This window comes from Anas acuta, chromosome 3, assembly GCF_963932015.1.
Source record: "Anas acuta chromosome 3, bAnaAcu1.1, whole genome shotgun sequence".
NCBI lineage: Eukaryota > Metazoa > Chordata > Aves > Anseriformes > Anatidae > Anas > Anas acuta.
In genome coordinates this window covers 73318071-73332023 of record NC_088981.1, presented here as the reverse complement: position 1 = coordinate 73332023, position 13953 = coordinate 73318071, and the positions used below count along the sequence as shown (strand labels likewise).

The window sequence follows — 13953 nt, the reverse complement described above, 5'->3', positions numbered from 1 at the left end:
GCCTTGCAGGTTCCAAGGTCAGTGAAGAAGGAGGGGGAGAGGTGCTCCAGACGCCGGAGCAGAAGTCCCCTGTGGCCTGTGGTGAGGACCATGGTGAAGCAGGCTGTCCCCTGCAGCCCATGGAGTACCACGGTGGAGCAGGGTTCCATGCTGCAGCCCCTGGAGGAGACCACGGTGGAGCAGGTGGCCCTACACTGACGGAGGCTGCCACCTGTGGAAGACCCCTGCTGGAGCAGATTCCAGGCCGGACCTGTAGCCCATGGAGAGGAGACCACGCAGGAGCAGGTGACCTGGCAGGAGCTGCTGCCCGTGGGGGACCCAAGTTGGAGCAGTTTTCTCCTGAGGGATGGATCCCGTGGTACGGACCGATATCTGGAGCAGTTCTGGAAGAGCTGCTGCCTGTGGGAAGCCCACGCTGGATCAGTTCATCAAGGACTGCATCCCGTGGGTGGGACCCCACAGCACAGGGGATGAGAGTGACCGAGAAGGAGCGGCGGAGAAGAAGTGCTGTAGACTGACCATAACCCCCATTCCCCCGTTCCCCTGCGCCACTCGGGGGGAGGAGGTGGAAGAGGGTGGATGGGGGGGGGGGGGGAAGGTGCTTTTGGTTTCTTTGTTTCTCACTTCTCTAGCTTGTTAGTAATAAGCAACAGATCTTACTGTCTCCCTATGCCGAGTCTGTTTTGCCCGTTACAATAATTACTGCGTGATCTCCTTGTCCTTATCTCAACCTTTGAGCCCTTTTCATCATATTTTCTCCCTGTTCCTCTTTAAGGAGGGGGAGTAAGAGAGTGGCTGTGGTGGAGCTCGGCTGCCCACTCAAACAGAACCAGCACAGGGCCCCAGAGCTGAACGCAGTGCTCCAGGTGGGGCCTTACAAGAGCAGTGTAGAGGTGGAGAATCCTCTCCCTCGACCTGCTGGTCACACTTTTGATGCAACCTAGGCCTTCTGGGCTGCAAGTACACATTGCTAGCTCATGTTAGGCTTCTCATCCACCATTACACTCAAGTCCTTCTCCACAGGGCTGCTCTCTATCCACTCATTGCCCAGCCTGCTTTCATGTTTGGGATTGCCCCAGCCCAGGTGCAGGACCTTGCACTTGGCCTTGTTGATCCGCGTGTTGTTTACATGGGCCCACCTCTCAAGCCAGTCCATGTCCCTCTGGATGGCATCCCTTAACTCCAGTATGTCAAATGGTGCCATCCACAAATTTGCTGAGGGTGCACTCAATCCCACTGTCTGTATCACCAACAAATATGTTAAATAGTACCAGTCTCAAAACTGACCCCTGAGTAACAAGGAACAATAAATTAATCCATGTTTATATAGAGACTAAATAGTCAGCACTGATATTTTAGGTATAAGTACTCTGCTACTGTTTCCACACTTGAGTACATATAACTGAGGAAATATACATCTTCTCAATACACATAATCGTTTCTGTTGATGTACTTGTGACTTGCTGCCACTGTTTAGCAGTACCCCAATGCCCCTGATCATAGGAATAGTCTGTCCCCCACCCTTTGGTGAAAGTACAATGTCATGGTTTTACCCAGCTGGGCAGCTGAACTCCACAACCACTCTCACTCCCTCTTCTCGAAGGTAAAGGGGAGAAAATATGATGAAAAGGGTTCAAGGGTTGAGATGAGGACAGGGAGATTACTCAACAATTAGCATCACAGGCAAAACAGACTCAGCATAGGGAGGTTATTTATTGCCTAACACTAGCAGACTAGAACAGTGAGAAACTAAAAGCAAACCAAAACCATCTTCCCCCATCCACCCTCTTCTATGTCCTACCCCCAAGCAGTGCAGGGGAACAGGGAATAGGGGCTGTGGTCACTTTGTCTCCGCTGCTCCTTCATGGTCACTCCCTGCCCCTGCTCCACATGGGGTCCCTCCCACAGGATGCCATCCTTCCCAAACTGATCCTGTGAGGACTGCCCACAGGCAGCAGCTCTTCAAGAACTGCTCCCACGCAGGTCTGTACCGTGGAGTTCACCCACCAGTTTACTTGGACATCTAACCCTCTACTCTCCCAGTTTATAGAATCATAGAATCATGAAATAACCTAGGTTGGAAAAGACCTCAAAGATCATTAGTTCTTATGATACAAATGTATTTAATTCATGATCTTTAAAATACATAAAGATTAATTGTATCTGATTTTCACATTCACAAAAGAGTATCAGCATAGTCCACATGAAAACATTTTCTTCACCTTTCAAGCAGCCTTAGGTATCTCACCAAAATCTTCAGTTTTGGCTTTGGTATTTCAAATAGTTAATGCCAACCCTTTTACACTGGAATTTCTTTAGAAAAAAGTTTAGAGGACTGGAATGAGAACAAGACATAACTAAGCCAGATGGTAAACCTGTCATTCTGGAACATCGTCAAGTGAGCATATTTGCTTAAGCGTAAGATTTTGTTAAGATAAATTTTGGACAGTTCAGAAATGTTACTCAACTCAAATAAAGGTGGAATTTTCAGATTCTCATGCATTTCAAATGAGGGTCTAAGCAATGACACTGGCGTTCAGGCGATCACCTATCTCCTTCCACCAGACCAAGTAAGAACCCAAACAGCATCTGTTTTGTCATCTTCTGTTGCTGCTTTGTTCTATTTTGAAATCATACTCTTGTGTTCATAAGAGTATGTATTGTCTTGAAAACATCAAAATTCAAGTTATTTTTACAAAATTCCTGCAAATGTGAGATGAGGAAACACTCATATAGCACACAAATATAGCTCACTTTGGCTAACACAGGGGAAAAAATTAAGGAAGCACAACTACTGTCACCTTATATCACAGAAACAGGCATAGTGTGACTGGCAGAGAAACTGCTGAAGAAATAAAAAGACATCTTGGACTGTAATTCAAGACTACTTGCTCCTGAAACTTCATCACCTACATAAATCATTACATGGATCTTCAAACAGACATACTAAGCAGTCACATAGACAGAAAACCACACAAGCCTCTCTGATGGTTTTGAGTCTGTTTGCAGTTCTGGAGTCATGCACTGTAATAGAAATCTCTGTTATTCCCAGCATGGCTCTGGAGAAGCTCTGTCCACTACAGCTGGGGCCATGCAATGATTTATCTTCCAAAGCAGCCTCCCATTCCAATCAGCAAACAGAAGATGCACTGCTTCACAATCCCTGAACTAAGGGAAGCCATTGCTTTTCTTTGGAGAACTCCTGGGGGAGTCAGTTGTCCCTATTTGTAACTGTCTCTCCAGTGGACTGTAACATTAAATAAGCATTATTTGTGTTTCTTTGCCTTACTTTGATGCAGTTAATATTTTTCCAGTGGACATACTTTCCTCCAGGATTAGATGAACTGAAAAAAAAAGAAAAAAAAAAAAACATAAGAGAGCCAATAGCCTCTGAAAAGCGAGAACGAGAAAAGTATCTCTTTGAACAGAAACTAGTTATATTTATTTCTTTCTGGGTCACGGGGAGGGAGGTGTTTGGTTCGTTGTTTTTTCCTAATACATTTTCTAGATGTTGAAAAAATAATAACACTTCAAAAATATGGCAAAAAGTTTCTTAGTAAGGCATGAGTCCGTGTCATTGGCACATATCTTCCCAAACATTGCAGTGTCAGTATAACCTCCACTATTGTTACCAGCATGTATTGAGTCGTTTCTTACAGAAACGCTGAAAAACATGCATTTCTGATTTTCTTGCAACACTTTGGCTCAACAGCAGGTATTGCTTATACTTTTCATGGCTTCACCTTGCGAAATATTTGCTTTTATTTTAGATTTTTCATTTTCTGATTTCTACATGCAACTCTCTGTCTCATGTTCTGCTTTTTATTTCTTTCAATTAGTAATTATGTTTGGAATGTTCAGTCACTTATGGGAACTAGATACTCAAATCCCATTACTGTTCAATTAGACTGACATTCACTTCTTAAGGGGATCCAATGAAAATCTTAGTCATTATTTTTAATCCTATTCTAATCCAACACAATGTAGTTCATTCTTTTAAATTCTTTTCTCTTCATTTAAATCCTAGCTAGGCACATATTTATGCCTTGATCTCAGTGATAGTCTTGTGGGCTTTAGATGTTATATCCACTCTCAACAGGCAAATGTTGACTGTCCGATCCAACTGAGACTCTATCGGGCCTTATTAATCATTGCTTGGGCTTGGGTTGAAAGGGACCTTGAAGATCACCTAGTTCCAGCCCCCCCAACATAGCCAAGGATGTCACCCACTAGATCAGGTTGGCCAAGGCCATCCAGCCTGGCCTTGAATACCTCCAGAAATTGGGCATCCACAACTTCACTACCCTTACTTACAGTGAAGAATTTCCTCCCAATGTCTAATCTAAATCTAAAACTCTTTTAGTTTAAGACCATTCCCCCTTGTCCAATGGTTTTAACCTAAAAAAGGGGTTCTTCACAACCGTAAAAGAGAGGTGGTGAGGCACTGGTACAGGTTGCCCAGAGAGGTTGTGGATGCCCCATCCCTGGACGCGTTCAAGACCACATTAGATGAGGCCCTGAGCAGCCTAATCTAGTGGGTGGCATCCCTGCCTATGGCAGGCAGGGTGGAACTAGATGATCTTTAAGGTCCATTCCAATCCGAGCCATTCTATGATTCTATGAACACACAACAGGGAAGAGATTAATGAGGAAATTCATCAACCTGGATCCAAAGAAGCACTCTTTTAAAAAAGCTTTTTTTACATATTTTTCTATTATACATAGTTACTCCCTAAACATTTCTTTACCACATTGACTAAAACACTGAAATATCAAACTCCTGCTGGTTATATCAGCCACATGTTAAATCTGAATTTTCTCAAATGTATGTAGCATTTATTATCATATTGCAAGTCTAACACTACATAAAAGTATTTAAGTAAAATTTATCCTAGTATTGCTCTTGCTCTTGCTAACCAGACCTCTCATGTCTTCATTTTTCTTTCCAGAGGAGTTTTCAAGATAACAGAGACTCATCAGTGTTTCTCAATTCACTTCATTTTAATTAAGAACTCATTTTGCCCCTATCTTTCCCAGCTTGCCAGGAGAGAAAAAAAAAAAAAAGAAAAGAGAAAAAAAAAGAGAGAGAGAAAGTCATTAAGGTCATAACAGAACATTACAGAAAAGTTTCAAATTGCCCTCATACATGACATAGAATATTCTCTTTACCTCACTTTCTCTTTAGGAGTAATTACTTTTTTTTCTTTTTTTTTTTTTCTAAGCCATGACCTAAACCTGAACCTATTCTCTAATCAGTATAACCATGATTCCTGCTCTCTTACTGTTATTCTTCCCTGCAGCTCCTCTTTATTTTGTATTTCCTTGATTGCTTCTGAAAAAACACTGTGTGCATTTCAGTGCTGCAAACTTAAAATGTAATAAAAAATAATAATTTATTTAGATAGTTCATCTGGAAAACTACTTAGTTGAATTGTATTTCTGGAGAGAATTTGCCAATATTTCAGTACGCTTATACCAGGAAAACCTTGCAGTGAAAGTAATATTCTTGAGGAAAACCAAGTTATTTTGTTAGTATAGCTGTTTTCCAAAACACAAGCCATGCAAGCATTTTTATTTACTATTAATATATTTACCCCACAGACATTGTTGGCTAACATGTAGGATTTTCCTTTAGGATTTTTCTTTACATCCTTCTTGCTGACAAATCAGATTTTTTTATTGAAAGCCACTAAAACCATTCTCTCTCCAAGTAGTCCAAGTAGTGTTGTCACAGTTCAGTGTAGACAACAATGGCCAATTTCAGTCATATCCAGATTTAATATGGCATTTCACCTTGCCTTTCCTGTTCAACAAGTCACACACAAAGTCCTAGACAATGTGAAATACAATTAACATTTTATTTGTGACAAATATAGGGGCATATTTTACTTACATACCTTCTCAGTGAGATGTTTCAACAATAAACTGATTAGTAGGTCTCTTTAACCTCTATGTGTGGAGAAGCTGGGCCTGCCCTGTGCAAAACACAGTTCTAGAAAGCTCCAAAATCCACAACACCACAGAGTGTCCAGAACACCACAGGGCATGGCTGGGCCGAAAAGCCACCCTGGGGGCACCTCTGAGAAAACACACTCGAAAAAGTGCAAAAAATGCTCCTGACAGTGACAAGCAAAGAGAAAAACAAGTTTTCCTGGCACTCAGGCAGATTCCCTGCAGCCGATGGAGAGTACCACCAGGTAGCTATTTCCTGAAGCAACTAAAGCCCTTGGAGAGAAAAGCTCAAGCTGGAGCAAGTTTATCATGGAGGACAGCAGCCTGTGGAGAGGACCCATGTTGGAACAAGGGAGAAGCCTGGGGAGGAAAGAGCGTAAGATGAACTATTAAAGAGCAGAAAGGAACTATTATGGACTGACCACTGCTCCCTTTCCCCATGTCACTGTGCTGCTTGATATTAGTGGAGGAGGTAGAGGAGTTGGGAAAGGACTGAAGTTAAGTCTAGGGAGAAAGGGGGTGGTATAGGACAGTGTTGTTTTAAGTTGTCTATCCAAACCTAGTTTACTTGGGGAAAAAAAAAAAAAAAAAGTTTTCCCCATGTCAAGTCTGTTTTGCCCATGATGGTAATAGGTAAATGACTTCTACATATTTATCTCTACCCACAAGCTTTTCAATTTTATTTTTCCCTGTTTCTCTCCTGCTCTGTTGAGCAGGGAGATTGAAAGAGTCAAAAAGATCTGGCAGCTGGCCAAGGTCAACCACTATACGGTTTTACATGTCCTTGTACAGGTTACTTACCACAGTTTTGATCCTAGTTTAGGAGCATGTTTGTCAACTTTTTCCAGGTCAACAGAAAACTTATCCTTTTAGGGTCTGGAACTTATAGGGTAAGCTGCAAGCCATTTCTTTCTGCTTTTGTTTGTTTGTTTGTTTAACAAGTTGAGAGTTTTGTTTTGATTTGTAAATTTACAGCTATTTTGAATTATTTGATGTTAATTGCTGAGTAGCATTATGTAGGTACATAGCAAATAGGATGCACTGTACAACAGTCATTAAGTAAGCATAGCATGCTATAGCAAACTGGTTTATTGTATTAGCAAAGGGTAATTTTGCACATGCTGATGTATCACCAATCTACAGGATTTTCTGTCGAGAAATTAGATAGTTATGAGCTTCTCATTTTTACCACTTTATCAAAGTGCATCCACTGGAACTGTGCATACAAGTGGAAACCGCTTCTACTGGAATGTGGCAGCATGAAATATTATTCACTAACCATTCCCATTACTCATGTTAGATAGAAGCAGGATGGCATCAAAGGAATCTAACTGCAGAGATTCGAGTGGTGAATAAAACTAATTAGAGTCACATTTAATATCTTTATGTGGTTTATGTCAAACTAACAGTATGTCTGTACTCCCTATGGCAAGTAATAGGTGTCTTAATTTTTCCACAATAAATCACTATAGTTCTCTATCTCAGATAATACTTGAATAATGTGAAATTGTAAGAATTTTGTTAGAGAAGTATTTTAATCTTCTGTCTACCTTGCCAGGAGGAATGTTAATGTATAAAACCAGTTCTGTGGTTAATGTTTCAATCTGAGGTGTGAAATAATAATAACTTCTATTTTCAGCACCAACATAGACTATATAGATTATAAAGGACTGTGTTACTTACTATGAATAGACTAGTCTAAAAAAAAAAAAAAAAAACTCACAGGAAATAAGAGTGAGCTTTCTTCCATTTTCTGTTACATAGAACTTATCCTATGAAAATAATAAAATAATAATATTTTTAAGAAATCATTAGAATCAGTGAGGTTATTCAGGATTTAGCTCAGGGTTTAGTCAGAGAAAAACTTGGACCATTGATTATAAATACCAGGAAATAAAAAAAATATTATTATTCCACAAGATGATTCAGGTAGTCTGAATTGCTCATTTTTTGATAAGGGTAGTTTTCCTATGCTTAAGTGTCTATAAGCACAATCAGAAGGTAGCAAATATGTCATTCAGTTCTGCTCTTTCAAAATACATGATATAAATAAAATATGTGAAAGGTGATCCCAATTTACTTTTGAAAAGGCAGACCTCTTAAATATTATGAAGAGATTTTATCTACCTTAAATTAAGGACATTAATTTTAATGATTCATATGAAAGACAGGCACCTCAAATCCATTTAAAAGATGATGGAGAGAAATAGGTATGGTCTATGTATCCTAATATAGGAGAGAATAGGTGCTCAAATGGGTGAAATTAAAAGCCACGCCATTATATTTGCCTTTGCTGATTTAAACCAAAGACTAAGAAGGCTGACTTAGAGTTAGTTGAGACTAATTAAATTAGATTAGATCAATTCTGTCCTAAGTTTAAAAAAACAAAATAAAAAAAAAACTGTCAGCTAGGCTTGTGTTATTTGTTGTGAGTTATGTAGTACATGTATAAACAGTACATGCGTGTAAGCTTTACAATTTTATTTTCTACCAATAAATATGTGTCACAGAAATAATGTTTGCCCCCAACTGCAATTGTATTCACCAGTGACAGCAGAGCTCTTCAGAAGAGCTGTTCCAATTTTACTCCAAAATAAGGAAACTACAAGTCAAAATGAGTTCCTATTCATTTAAAAAGGATAGAAGAGACACCTATATGCAGATAGATGGTAACTAGGGTTATTATAGATCTTTATTTAATAGTATTTCTAATTAGTATTCCTATTTAGCACTAGTTAGCATTAATTAGTATTAATATTTAGTAGGAGGAAATATTAAATGTCTCCAGCATACTCAATCAATAGAATAAAATCAAGTTGCTCAAAATTCTCACAAAATTTGAAAACAATGTACATTTATATTAGAGAAAAGTTTGTTCCAGTTTTAAGTACACTGATGAACATTGTAGATTAAATCTTCCCTCACTTAGAGATGCATTGTCATTATTGGGAGGCAGTTTTCTTCTGTTTCTTTACTAGGTTCACTCATACAAACACAAATATAAGCTTATCAAACATTGACTCCTTATAATATACTACAATTGTGCATTTCATGAGACATAAGCAAGGATCTAACACAGTTGCTAGCTATGTGTATGCAAGAAAACTGGTATTATTTTTAGCATCTGTCAACAATCCCCTGTATAATAATTTACACGTCAAAGTGCATTATGTTCCCTAATCACAGCCAGTAATAGTATTTTCCAAACATACAGAATTAAAAAAAAAAAAAAAAATCTTGAAAATGTCATGTACATTTTTACATGACAACACTATCAAAGGGTTGGGGATAGGCATTTTAAAAATAATCATGACAATAAGTAGCTGGTTAAATACAGGTTCAATATATAAGTAGTATTTAGCAATGTCCAATAAGAGGTTTATTGTCAGCCAGTCACTTTCTGGCAATTAGTTAATATCTTATCCTGTTTTTTTACTTAAAGGTTACTTCTTTTATTTTTAAATGTGTGAGGCTAACTTTAGGCAGTCCTAGATCTAAGACTGAGACACTTATTCCTATCAGCAGTGCCGGGAACTGGAAAAGTTTTTCTTGTAAAACTGAGAATTTATATTTGTCGGTAATAAGATTGATATGATGCTTTCTTGTTGGAAGGCAGTGAACAGCAAGGTAATTTAATCTTCCATCATTATAAGTGAAATGTGTATAGCTCATTCAAAATATGTTTGCTACATTCAATGAACTTTTCTGGGAAGAAAGCTCAGGGATGTGGTAATAGCTCATAATGAGAAAAGCTCTCGTATCCTTAAAAACTAATCTTATTTTGGGAAGATAACGATGTTAGATGAAAGATCTTGTCAGGAGACATATGTAAGAACACCACGTTAGGACATGATCTATTGCACTGTGGTGCAAGTGGAAGATTTTTGAAAATATATTCTGACCAAAACATTTAAAAGCTATGCATAAAATCCTGAGAAGAGAAAGTCAGGCTCACCGGTGTAATTACCATCAATAAATAAATAAGTAAAAATATAAAATAACCATTATAGGAAGATACCCTATTAAAAAGTCCTTGAGAACTTAAAGCAACCATATCATATTCATTAACCAACACCTGGAGATTAGCTAGTTTTTTGTTTGTTTTGACACTCAGCCTACTGAACACTGCTTAAGAAATGCATTGTGCTTCAGAACAATTCAAACATCCTTTGTTCTAAGTGTCTTTGTAATCATATCTTTCACTTAACAATTGAAATAAATGTTAATCTCATTTCTACTCTGGTTAGAGTCTTCAAGCAAGTTGGCACATACTGATTATTTCCAAAAAACAGCTACCACATCACAAAGCCTAGTGAAAGACTTTTGAAGTCTCCAGAGTAGCTCTAATTCCATTCCACTATCCATGAGACTCTAGACATAAAACAGCTGAAGTGAAGAGCCCTGATGTCTATCTCCGCCAATGGCTACTGCTCCCTATCAAAGCTTTGTCTAAGACATTGTTCCATAAATGGATCAGCTTTAAAAAGTTAAAAAAACAGTCTCCCACAAAACTTTCATCTGGGGATGGGAACTTTCATCTGGGGCCCATTTTGCTTGTATTTCATGCTATTATGAAATTCAGTTCTTTATTCCAGTTTCATTGCTTTGCTAAAAATGTGGAACTGGGATTACAAATCGAGACAATATTCTCACAGCTGGGCAAACTGCACTGCAGGCATGAAGACAACTGAAGACCTTAGAGAAAATGGATAAAAAGATGAACAACTGTAAATGCTGGCAAATTCCTTAAAGGAGGTGCTGTATTTTATTTCTTATCAGACTACTTTTTTTCTTCCAGTACAAGGAATATGTGATTTACACCTAGGAGAAGAGCATGAGTGAAAGAAACAAATAGATAGTAAATGAGGAGTTGGTTTGCCACTTGGCAATGAAGTACACCAAATCAGTGCAAAGGTTAACAAACCTTTTACACAGTTTGTCCACCATGTGTGTGTTTCTAAAATATTAGGTGCTTAATGGGATCTGACATTAGATCTAAAAACTACAATCTTTTACAGAAAAGGTGTTTTGCACTCCTCTCAGCTAGAACATGGTTTGCTGGCATCTGCAGATGATCAGCAATGTGACTACCTCAGCTTGTGCAATGTGAACAGCAGCATATCAGTCACTTTCTAATCAGTTAATTTAATTTGATTAATAAAGTGGTGTATTGATTTTGTATTGCTCTTTTGACCTATAAATCATCATTACATAGTACTGATCATTCTTTTCATATTTAATTGCTTTGCTGCTCTATGTATGCACTTACTAAGGATCACTTAGGCATCCATTTTCTTACTATTTATATCATTATTAAATATGATTGGTACAAAGGAGTTACCAGTTTAGGTGGAGATTAACGATTTCCTTGTCTTTTTGTCATTCTGGATTTGGTTGGGTGTTATGCATACACATTGCCTTAAAAAGTCACCATTTGAAATGTCTAGAATCCATCTAGGCAAGACAGGGGAAAGGTAAGTAGAACTACTATTACCTCATTTTGGAAATAGGGAGCTCAGAAAGATTAACTGCTTTGCATTGTATATCATTCATCAGACTAGTGAGATTCAGTTCCTTTATCACAAGACAAACTGTCTTCAGAGTTCTGGGTTTTCTGACATTTGTTTCTTCACCATGTCAGCTCGCATAAAATAGTTCCTCAATTCTAAGGAAAACTTAGCGGATTTTTTATTCTTTTTGATTGTGAAGGGGATTAGGAGTTTGGGTTTTTTACTTTTGTGTATAGTGATTCATAACATCCTGAACACACTCTGAAGTAATATGAAACAAACGTTAATGTCAGTGTCACAAGCATCATCAAATGTATTAATTGTGTTCTAGGATAGTGTTACAGAATAAGATGGAACGGCTGGAGTCCAGTCTTACTCTCACGGAATTTTTATTGGATGAGACTCAAGCTGTGCAATGTCAATTCATTTTCTTTCTCTCATCTTGTCAATATTGACATAAAACTTTTTCGTAAGGATTATAAGAATGATAAGACCAACTAATTGGGGGGGGGAGAGAGGAGAGGGGTCTTTCATTACCAGCACAAGCTGTGCTGCCTCATAAACAGTGAGTAATCAAATCTAATAAAGATAAACCCTTGAATTCCTGCTGCTCTACGGCAGCAACACACTGTGAAGGCTTCAGGCACTAGTTTGGGGGAGACCGAATACTAGCATATGGAGGGACTGCCAACAGCCATGCAGGAGAAAAACAAAGCTGAACTCCTGCATCTCTATTTCCTGCTGCCTCTCTCCAGCCTTAGGCTGCAAAGCCATTTCAGATGCTGATTTTTAACAACACACAAACAGTGAAAAACAACCTTAAAAATCAGTCCTAGCATACAAAGAGATTCTCTTTAAAGGAGACAAAGGGGGTTAAAATGGGACAGGGAACTTACAGTAAAAGTGTGTAAAGTCAGGAATGACATTTACAGCACCATGAACTGCCTATACTCTACAGAAATAGAGTTTAAGTTTCAACTGCAACTCTTGTACATACGCAATAAATAAATAAATAAATAAATAATCTGACATTTCTTATTATAAAACCACATTTCTCTGATAAACAGTATTTTTCTGCCATTTCTGATTTCTGTAAGGCAGACTGCATGATACTCTCTAATATAGAAATGGTGAGAACCTAATATTCTGAAATTTGAAATGGTTTCAAAATCTAATTTAACTAAGTCCATAACCATGATGGATAGGTGGATGAATATGGATGGATGAAGAAGAGATAAAGGAAGAAGGGAGAGAAAAAAGGAAGGAGGGAAGGAATTTTGAAATATATTATAATAAATGTATGGCCCCTGCAACTCCATCTATATTTCAATGTGAGTTGTAAAACTGGAAGTTGATTTATTAAAAAATAAAACACAAGAACAGAAAGAGAAGAGATGAGCATGGTCCTGTGTTTAATCATACAAAATTACAGGAAAAAGTTTATTGTGACAAAAGTGTCATTCAAGCTGGATATCCCTATTCATAGTGAAGCACTGAAGCAAATTATTTAGTAGGCTGAGTGTATCCATCACTGGACATTTCCAAGATATGCAAGACAAACATCTAACTATAATGACACAGATACAATTAATCATGAGTCTTCAGGAAGATGTCTATTCAATGTTTTGTCCACTCGTATTCACTAATATACTGTTTATTAAATGTCCCCTTTTCAGAAACACATGCCATAGACATATTTAATGTTGTGCCATGCACAGAGTCTAGGTGCACTGATGCTTTTTCATTTATTTTAGCAGAGAAAGGAACAGCAAAATGCAGTTCCATTTCTGTTACCTGTCTTGGCCTTATTTTTTTTCTTTTTTGATCCATCAGTTTATTCATATTGCAATATGAGCAGCAGCAACACAGGTCAAGTGTTTACTGTTCAGTTTTGTAAACCTAATAACTAAATGACTCGGTATGAAGAGAGATGATCTTGTGTAACACAAAGGAGGCTTTCTCCACATGAAGAATTGCATGAGAAAAGATAAAATGGTGGAATACTACTACTTCAAATACTGTAAGGCACTTAGAAGCATGACTTTTCAAATATTCCTGAAAAATAGTCACTGTTCTGTGTTATTAAATAAAAGTCTCAGAGTTGGCAAAAACAATTTCTAAGTGCAAAACCAGCCTTGTTTTCAGTACTGCGAAAAAAGAGTGAAAACCTTTTTTTTCTCCACAAAAATAGGAAAGTATTTGAATGTTATCTTTTTAAGTTAAATATGAAGATTTCATTTGCAAGCCTAATAAACCTCAATCTAATTGAATTTCAGAGTAAGTAGAAGAAGGAAGGGTTACTAGAGAAAAAAAAAAAAAAAAAAGCCAAATCTCAATCAAATTAAAATATCTATATTAAACTGTCTTTGCTTATCCCTAAACACTGGTACCTACTTATCAAGTCTCTTTTACAAAATACATCAAAGAAACTGGAACACTGCCAAATCTAGATACACTCAAGCAGATACACTTGTCTACTCTGAAACAAGAA

The 13953-nt window shown here is 37.9% G+C and overlaps 1 long non-coding RNA gene across 1 annotated transcript in view; it reads right to left on the bottom strand.

Moving 5' to 3' along the window:
• Positions 1–609: 609 nt before the first annotated feature.
• Positions 610–13953, bottom strand: part of LOC137854446 (uncharacterized) — a 51386-nt gene continuing 38042 nt past the window's right edge. Inside the window, exon 3 of the long non-coding RNA XR_011095173.1 lies at positions 610–3344. This is a non-coding gene — a long non-coding RNA (uncharacterized lncRNA). The remainder of the gene's footprint in view (positions 3345–13953) is intronic.